Source organism: Venturia canescens, chromosome 10 (assembly GCF_019457755.1).
Source record: "Venturia canescens isolate UGA chromosome 10, ASM1945775v1, whole genome shotgun sequence".
Taxonomy (NCBI): domain Eukaryota; kingdom Metazoa; phylum Arthropoda; class Insecta; order Hymenoptera; family Ichneumonidae; genus Venturia; species Venturia canescens.
In genome coordinates, this window is record NC_057430.1 from 10476527 (window position 1) to 10486538 (window position 10012).

The 10012-nt window shown below is 36.5% G+C and overlaps 1 long non-coding RNA gene across 2 annotated transcripts; it reads right to left on the bottom strand.

Moving 5' to 3' along the window:
* Positions 1-2697: 2697 nt before the first annotated feature.
* LOC122417330 (uncharacterized) lies at positions 2698-7222 on the bottom strand. 2 transcript variants are annotated; one of them, XR_006262270.1, is made up of 3 exons: positions 7208-7222; positions 5982-6375; positions 2698-3858 (listed from the first exon to the last, which is right to left on the bottom strand). It is a non-coding gene; the product is annotated as an uncharacterized lncRNA (long non-coding RNA). The 2 variants fall into 2 exon arrangements; XR_006262271.1 differs by lacking the exon at positions 7208-7222 and adding an exon at positions 6636-6650.
* Between the last annotated feature and the right edge of the window lie 2790 nt (positions 7223-10012).

A 10012-nucleotide genomic window follows, 5' to 3' on the forward strand; every position in this document is an offset into this window, starting at 1 on the left:
CGGAAAAGAGAAAAAGGGTAAAATGAAGAAGCTGGATTTCTGGCGTCCGAATTTTCAAGAGAACAAGAGGTAATCCACAATCACTGCACCACATCATTGCCACCATTGTAGCAATGCGTCAGGTCGTTCCGCGACATCGTGCTGATTCCCTTCAACGACTCTACCCTCCTTCCGCCTCCGCAACGTAATTCCGGTTCTTACGCCCTTCTCCTTGTCTCCTTTCTTCCAAACCACTTTTCCCTTGTCACCACGTACTACCTTTCAGGGCCATTCTTGGCTGGACTTTTCACTCTCAACCACTCGACACCCCCAACCGTTATTAGCCCCTTTTTCTGATCGGCTCAACTTCGATAACGGATATCGGCACGGATCGTCACGTTCGAGCGATTCTCAAAAACATTCATTTTCTCCATTCACACCTTCGTTTTTAATTCACATTTATCCTCGTAGTATTTCTGTTATTAGCCGGGTAATGGGAATCGCACATGCGATTGATTGGAAAATGCGTTTGCGCGAGACCGAAATCCGGTCGGGTATTTAATATTTGAATTAATGAATTTCAGTCTCTACTCGAATGACGAATTCTGACGTTTTGGAATCATAAAAGCTTCGGTCAAAAAATCGAATCAAACAAACTGTCATTTTTATCAGATTTCTCTCCTTTTCGCGTTCGAGTCCGATCAGAGAAGGCTTTCCCTCAGATTTCTTAATTTTTCAATATATGTGTGGAATTTATAATCTTACATTTGAAATAATCTTACATTTAATAATCTTACAAAGAAAAGTAAATTCGATGATAATCGTTATTATCCATTTTGAGATCGAGAGAGGATCACAAAAAATTGAGATGGCGAGATGGGCAAGACGGGACTCACACGGTGAGATGGAGTTTCGACATTGAGATGGATACGACCGTGTGAGCTGAGAGTTATCTATGCCTTGCACCTTACATTTTATAGTTGAGGTAAATTAATAATTCATAAATTCACCTTGATTATAAAGATCACGAACTAAAATAATCGAATAAATCCGAATATAACGGAATTGTGTCTTTCTTATTTTTTCTCAATTAAGGAGTTTCGGTACAAAAGTCTAAATATTAAGAAATTGATCAAATTTGGTGATAATGTTTTTCAACATCAAGTGCGAAAACACAATTTTTTTCAAAATTTTCTTCTATACTTAGTTATCGAGTAATTGCGCATTAAAGCAGATTTCTTATGCCCGGAATGTATGCCTATATATATGGAAACGCTATGCTTATACATGTGAACTTTAGTGATCAATTACTTGATAACTGTGTAGAAGAAAAATCTTAAAAAATTTGTATTGTCAAATTTGGCACTAAAGAATATGTTAACCAAATTTTATAAAATTCTGAACTTTTTGAAATTTTTTATGTTTTTAGCATGGTTTAGCATGGCAACATTGTATCGCCTGTACCGAAACTCCTTAATATCGTTTTGTCTCTATCGATGATCTTCTCTCGACCCTTTTCTCCGAGACAAGACAAAAAAAATTGTGTTGTGCTCGTTACCTTGGAAACTACAAAATCCTCAAGGCCTCCTCTCAGGCTTGTTTTTCTGTGTCGATGTTCAGGTTGTGTGTGCGTTTGGTAAATATATTTAGCATCAATAGGCAATGAATATTTCTATTTTTTTTTAAATCTTTATTATTTAATAACTATTTTAAACATGCCGCCCGCCTTCGTTGACGTAAGCAACGAATATTATTCTATATTTAATGGGCTCAATTTAACGATTGGTCGTATGAAAATAGAAGTATTTGTCTTCACAGTTGCAACTCACTCGCACAAGGTTATCCTTTCCTGGATGAAGTTGAATGATTCTTCCTAAGGCCCCCCCATTTCCCTGGAGGATATCGTTCATCAATAATACAAACTAGAGTTCCTTCCGACAGATTAGGTTACGATTTATTCCATTTATACATTGATAGATGCCGTTGTATATAGCCTTGCGACCATTGACGCCAAAAACTCTGAATCATTTGTGATAAGAGTTGCCACTTTGATAACCATGATGCTTGAAGTTGTCCCAAATTGGGCTCCGGAATCACAGTGAGCGATTCGCCAATTAAAAAATGAGCAGGAGTAAGGACAGTTAAATCATCAGGATCATTTGTTAAAGGGCAGATTGGGCGGGAATTGAGAATTGATTCGATTTGAATAAGCAATGTAGTCATTTCTTCATATGTTAATAAGGAATCATCCACGACTCGCCTTAAATGGTACTTCACTGATTCGACTCCGGCTTCCCATTTTCCTCCAAAATGCGAATTTGCAAATAATACTTTCTCGTCATTCTTCAGATTAAATGAAGATTAGGAAAGATTGTTTGAACAATTTTTTGCTTGATTTAACCCATTAATTATATACACGTTCAGTTCAAAGCTCGGAGTTTGGTGATAACGCATACTTCTATTATGAGCGATTGTTACGTTCCAGTAGAAGATAGTGAATTAGCTGGGAACGCAACACGGTATTGACTCTTCTTTCGGGTCAAGACACTCAAGTCCTTTAGCCAGGGACGAGAGCCACGTCTGTCGAAAATGGGTGTGCAAGAATGATTTTTGCGAGGTTCTAGATGATGTAGGCTCTGATGGATGGCAGGTTAACCTTCAACGGTGTGATGATGATATATTTTATTATAAGTTTGTAAATAAGTACTCACAAGATAGTTTCACGATTTATAAGCTGATTGATATTTTATTTGGTCGGATTTCTCCTGATTTCCTGATTTACAGTTGGCCGGTACAAAACGTCGTCGTAGGGGTTACAATTTACAACTTGTCGATAAATGAACTTATTCTGATTAATTAATTCTAAACTTTTACAAAATGTTCACTCTAGTATAAATTGACTCGTGGAGTAGGTGATTGAATTTCAGATTATTTGCATACTTTATTGAGAATTTTATAAGTCTTAATTGGGACGAAAATTCGCGAAATAATTGAACGTAGTAACGACTTCGAAAAGATTTGGTAAAAATCACACACTTGGGCGTCGCTTTTTCTCGTTTAAATAGCCCTTGCCCCCATTCAGTGGCTTCCTAGCTATTGGCTAATTTCTTGGTGGGGTGATCCTGTCTTATTCTTTTTCGCTTACAAGAAAAGTATTTTTAGTGCGCATGGCAACGAAGTATGAAAATACCATTGTTACTACTGGTTTTTGGTACTGCGTCACAGGATGTTTTTTCTTTCTTTCCTTGTGATAAGGCCTTGCGGCTTACAGCCTCACAGTACTATATATATTAGTGCACGTGCCGCATCTTTCCTTGACCGAAAATTTTTATATTTAGCGAACTTCCTTTTTTTTCTTTATCTGTCGCTTTATTTGAACTTCATTTCCCCGATACTGTTGGCAGATATGAAGGGGACCTAATTATTTCTTTATCAACTTCCCGAGTTTTGGTGGGCGTATTATGTAAAAAGGATATTATTATTATTATTATTATTATTATTTTCCACTTCCTTTTTCCTATTGCGTCCAATAAATGTATGTAACACGATTACCTCTTAGTAATGACAAAAAAAATAACGGACTACATTGGCTTACAAAAATTTTTTTTAAATGTTGGGTCAGTGAACTAGATTTTTCAATATATTATTTTATATTGCGACGATCGTACATTTCAATGGTGCAATTCAATTACAAATTTTTTTGATGAACCGATATTGCATCGTCTTCATCATTCATGATGTCCTGTTCATCTGTTGCTTTGGGGATTCTCGGCGTTTCCCTCTTCTTTCGACGCTTATCATTGCCACACATTACCAGTATTAGTATAATCGCTAAGAAGACGAGCCCGACGATTATCCAGTTTAGAATCATGATGAAGCCTGCAACATTATTTTGGAAATTTAAATTCGAATATTGTACCAATTCAATAAACGTTACGAGTCTAACAAAAGTGAAAGAAAAAGAGAGAGAGAGATGAGGTAAGTGCAAAAACTTAGAGGAAAGGGGCCGCAGCTGGCAAGACTCATGTGACTTTCGTTTCCGCCAATTGATGACCGTCAGTTTGATTGAAGATTCGTCGTTATTGATGCCGTGTCATGTTTATTAGATTATAGAAAACAGGTTGTGAAATAACATCGACGCAAAGTTAGAGCAAAGCAATTTTATTATTTTGTAACTTTTTAGTTTTCGAGACTCGAATTATTGAGACTCGATGTTATTTTGGACGTGTGAATAACTCTGAATTGATAGTAATTTGACAGCTGAACGAGAACTTTCTTCTTATCGACTTATGTAGTTTTCACATTTCTCCTTCTTTCTCCTACTTTTATTTTATTTTATTTTATCTTATTTTATTATATTTTATTTTATTATATTTTATTTTATTTTATTTTATTTTATTTTATTTTATTTTATTTTATTTTATTTTATTCTACTCGTTACCCTTTCGGCCCATTACACTGTTAAAATCTTAATCTCCGTATGAATATATTGGAATATTTTTTTTTTTAATGGAGTCGACGATTGTTAATTTTTTTTCCTTTTTTTTATTTGGTTTTTGATGTATTCTGTTATTGAACTTGTGTTTGGAAGATTTTTCTTCTTGTAATATTTCTTCCATTTTTCATTTCTATCTCGTAGCCAGTGGTCTTGTTTTCACGATAGCTATTAGAGTCATTGTCAGCGATTGTTTAAATAGCTATGGCAATTGGATTAGAGGTCATCAGCAGGATCGAACAAACTAAGTAAGAGTGTGATTTTTTATTTAATTTTTAAAACATATACCGTAATTACGATACAAGCACAAATTTGTATAAGTTGAAAATGTTTATTATCATTAGTCATATTGTCACTATCTCAACGTGATTTCGGTGTTCGTAATAATTTTTTGTTTATCAATACCCCGCACTATTGTGGTTGGCACGTTTGCATGTTACCATGAAGTATTGATCATGATCACGAACCAGTAAATTACCTTGGTGGATTTTCTGCATCTAATTTTTGTGTTTCAAAGCAAAGTTTTGTAATAATTATATTTTGTACTTCTTAACTCGGGGAATAAATACTTTGAATTTCAAATTTTTTCGACTCATATTATTTAAGTATTTGCTATATTCTCAATTCACTCGTGATCATATGAAATGAGCTCAAAGGGACTGACCTCTATACCGTTTTATAGATCAATATTGCTCCTTTCTTTCCAAGTTTAGCAATGGCCTTACTAAGAAGGCGCTTTGTTTTAAGAAACTGATTGAGAAAATGGTATTATGTAACCCCTCACCCAGTTCAGAATTTTACTGATCAAGAATCATTCGATTCCAACGTCCTTGTTTCCTCATGATCAAGACTTGTTGCGCACTACAATCTAATAAGTCTTCTTGATCAAACATTTTCTAATCCTAACCATAAACCGATATACCTCGTTGGGTATGTTCGTCGTCATCGGGTCAAGATGGTGTATAATCAGGCCTTTCTGTTCTTATTTGGTCAACTGACGAGAATAATAAGAAAAGAGTTTGTGGTATCTCTTGTTTTCTATTCGATATTTCTCCGAATTTCTTCGATTTTAATGATGTTAACGCGAAAAAAATATTTAAAAAAATTTAAATTTAATTTAAATTTAAAAAATTAAAAAAAATTTTTTTTATAGATTAATTTTTTTACATGTGGCACTATTCGTACAAAAAAACGTAATGGGAGCGTTACCGAGCTACCATGGAAACAAAAATTGTTGGGTTAAAAAGTATCGGACAGGGAAATATCAGGGAATAAATCGATTAAGATCATAAAAAAACTAAAAATACAAAAGCGATGGGGGAAAATGCGATTTCGGCTGAATTCATTAAGGGAATAAACTTGAAAAAAAAGAAACTTTGGGAGTTTCCATCGCTGGAAATAGGATACGAAATCTTAACCAGCGTTATGGCGCTGGTTAAGATATTGTGAACGATGATGCATAAAAACATTAAGAGATAAACTGTTAGAAATAAAATACAGTACTCACGGATCTTTTTCATAATAAGTTCTTCTTGTGGTCCGTCGGAAGACACAGTCGTTTTCACAAGCGGTGGCGTAGACCGTTGCATATACGGTTGCACATTCGGTTGCGTCATGATGTATAAAGAAATTTGGAACCAAGTTTCAATTTAAGCTATGGCGTCTTTTTATGAAGTTTTGATACGGTTATGTTTCCGCATGCAGAACAAGTTCACTAATGCCGATGGTGGTATCGCCGACGTCTCATATATTAAACCGTACCAAAATATGTACAATGACTCATCGGAACGTGACATTTTGGAAATGGTTCCTGATTACACATCTTCAAACTTCTCGACCTTGAGCACACTTCGCGAAACAATGTTGATCGGCCTTGTTCTCCGCGACGATTACGTGCACATCTAAATAGAAAAAAAATATAAGAAACTAGTGACTCGAATCGTTTAACGAAATTCGTTTTCTTCAGGTTCAGGTACGTGCGATTTGGAGTGCTTTGCAGTGGAGAGAAACAATACAAAATGTGAAACATAATCCATAATTTTACGATAAAATTATTGATAGCTTAGAGAGAATAGAAGAGCACCTTGCTACGTGGAGATTTTCTAAAAAAGGTATTTTTCAGCATCCATTTTTTCGCACTAACCACATCTTAAAATCTTACCTCGAATCTTACTTTATATGTTTTGAATATAGACTTATTTATTCCACGAGTCGAAAGGTATATAGAAAATAATTTTTATAGATTATTTTTTTTTTGATAATTATGTATTCTTAGATAATGTATTAGTCAAGTAACGATAGTTTATCCATCAAAAAATTATATCAAGTACAGACATTTTTGTTGGAAAACATCGATCTTTGAAAAAAAACTTGATTGAAAAAAAATTATCAACGGACTTGGCACGTGTTTTTTTCTTCATATTGAATGCAAATTTTCATCAGCTCAAAACTGTAATTTTCATTAGCCATATTCTAACAATCTCAATATTATTTCAGCATCCGTAACAATAGCCATTGCTTTCGTAGAATTTTGAAATCTGAGAATTTTTGATTTTTCAATTCCTTTTAATATTTTGTTATGCCACGTGCTCCTTTTGAAAATAAAAATTCACTCGTTTGTTTTTTATATTAACAAATGTAAATTTATCACTTTTTCTTTATTAATTCATAAAACACTGACAAATTTTTTCCCTTCTGAACTTCGACTCTTGCCGGCTACGAAAAAAAATCTACCTTAGCGCTTATGTGTATCACTTCTCGCGAGTAACGCGCGGTGGTCGAGCTTTCTACGGTCGATCTCTCACGGTCACTTTGCTAAGCAGATGCAAAAGCGTGAAAATGATTTTCTAAACTAATTCTTATCGGATGGAACGAATGTGTAAGTGCAATCCAAATACCCCTGACATAACAATTTATAGAAAAGTTAACTGACAATATCAAACCACGCACTATTATGGTTATGACTATCACTATTATGATCTTGATCACGAACCAGTAAAGTGTCTTGGCGGGTTTTTTCAATCTAACTTTTGTGTGTTTAAAACCAAAATCTTGTAATAATAATGATATTTTGTACCTAGCTCCAAACTCAAGGAATAAATGCTTCGAATTTCAAATTTTTCCCACTGATTGATGTTATGTGAGTAATAAATATTGAAGTATAAGAACATTGGAAAGACTCGAGCACTTCACAACTGTGATTTTCACCTTTTTCTAGCAGTTTATTGCAATTTACTTTGAGCTTCGAAGGTGTGTCGAATAATCTGACCTCCGACCCGAATTCAGCGTATAAAGATGCACGAGTCTAGTCAAATGTGCTTCGACTTGAATAATAAAGACATTATTTCGTCGCTTCCTGATAGAGTTTGATGAATCTTCGAGGAAGCTTTTCTAATAGAAATTGCAGATATAAAGTAGTTACTGCGTCATTGAATTTCATCGAAAGTAACTACGCCCAAAAATATTGTGAGCAGGATCCAAGACGCTCTCACATTTATTGATCGTGTTGAAAAGCCTCACTGTATACATTACTGAAAAGTCTGCAAGAGTCGAGTCTCGGCTCGAGAGCAATTGGACAATTATGCAATTACAAGAATAAGGGATTAAGGAGAGTTGCCAGGAGAGGCGTGCCCTGGCATCATGATCCATGAGAGATGTGGCTCCAGGTATAAAGCGACAGGGCGAGAGTCTCTCCAAACGGTATACCTTTTGCGGACGTAACATCTCCTCTAATTATTCACGAGTGAAGTTGCGGTAAGCGAGTTTCGCGACGACGACAACAGCGTTGTCTCTCAGTGCGGATATAACGAACGTTCCTCGAAAACTTTTGAGAAACGGAAACGGGGCGCAAACATGATGAGCCTACATTTCTGCGGCGCGTATATACGTGTCGTTGTATTGTCAGAACGTTGCCTCTTCTCATTTTCGAGTGTCTTTTTCAGTTTTATTTTCCTTTCGTCTCACACCAGACTGAAGTTAGCTTCCCAATTTTCCAAGATTTTCCAGCCTTTTTCACTTGACTTCTCCCTGCCTCCACTTTGTCCGCTGTTTCAAGCAGCCTCTGGAAAGTCCGGAGGTTGTCTTGATTCGTCGTGGCTCATCCAGAACCAGCAATTTTCCACAAATCTTCAGCAAACCATCGTATACTTCTGGTTTGTTTATTTCAGTCTCCCGCTATGCCGCTGCTGGGAAGAGTGGAAGTTGAAGAAAAACTACAAAAATCGACTGAGCTGTGCTAAAGTTTTCACAAGATACCATTTTTATTGAGTAACTATGGCCACCATGAGCGGCTAAAAGGCGGAAAAACTTTGAGTGCGAGCCAAGCATCGCCCAAGGAAATCGTAACTTCGCGGGTATAGCGACGTCCACGAGAATATTTATCTTGCAAGTGCATGTGAGGCAATCGAAATGAAGGGATAACTCTGGTAGAGAGATTATTACTGCAGTAAAGTTGATTCCCTCGAACGGCCGTAGAAAAAGAATCGAGATAAAAAAAACCAGGATTCAGAGCCTTTCTCATACTTTCCTTCCAACGTCCAGTGCGTTGAGGAAAATAGTTATTTTCTAGTAAGAGAAGGAGCTTCGACCTTTAACAAAATTCCTTGTGAACAAATGAGATTTTCGCCCATGTTGAAATACGAAAGTGAGTGGAAATATTACAGAATTGAATCGTGCCCAGGAGCGAGCAAGAGAGCGTACAAAATCAATCGACAAATGGGTTTCGAGCTGCGTCGTTCAGCAGTTGTGTTCTTGTGGGCACAGTTCATTGTGCTGCGAAGCCTGTTATCGACGTTTACCCTAAAAACACGTTGAACAACAGAAACAAAAAAAAATACACAGCACCATTTCGTGATGATAAGTTCACCAAAGTCATAAGAAATGAAAAATCTTTTACTTCGAAATGCTCACTAAATCTAAATTGAACTTCTTTTTCGGCGTGTGATATCCGAAGGGAAGATTATTGAAAAATAATTAAGGGCATTGTCCAGGAGAGCGAATCAAAATAGCTGCTTATATTTTACCCCAAGAAGCTAATCTCGAGGAGTAACTTCCCAAAGTCATTTAACAGATCTCCAAGATTTAAATGCCTCCTCAGGCTGTGTTGAAGGAACCTTAAAACAGAGACATGCCCAACGTAGTCAGCTCGTTCCACTGAAGTAAGTCAGAGTGGTAGGAATAAGTGTATATGCACAGAATATATACAAAATGAGTTCCTGACGTGGCGAGTTAACCAAGAGCCGACTCTCTTACGTGTCTTTCCTCTCTCTTTCTCTCGTGCCTTCTTATCACGTTAAAGTTAACTTCGAAGTCCTTTAACGGGCCAAACTAATTACGGTTGTGCAATGTACTGTTCCAGGACTTTTCCTCCCCCTCCCCCCTCCCCCCCATATTCACTTTCCTCGGTGGTGTAAGGAATACACTTACTCCAACACTGCATCCAACATTTCCTCGTCACTGGCTCACACGTTCAAACTCAGCCCTACAAACTCACATCCCCTTCGGTGGTTTAGATTATCGTGATGCTCTCTCCCCCCCTCC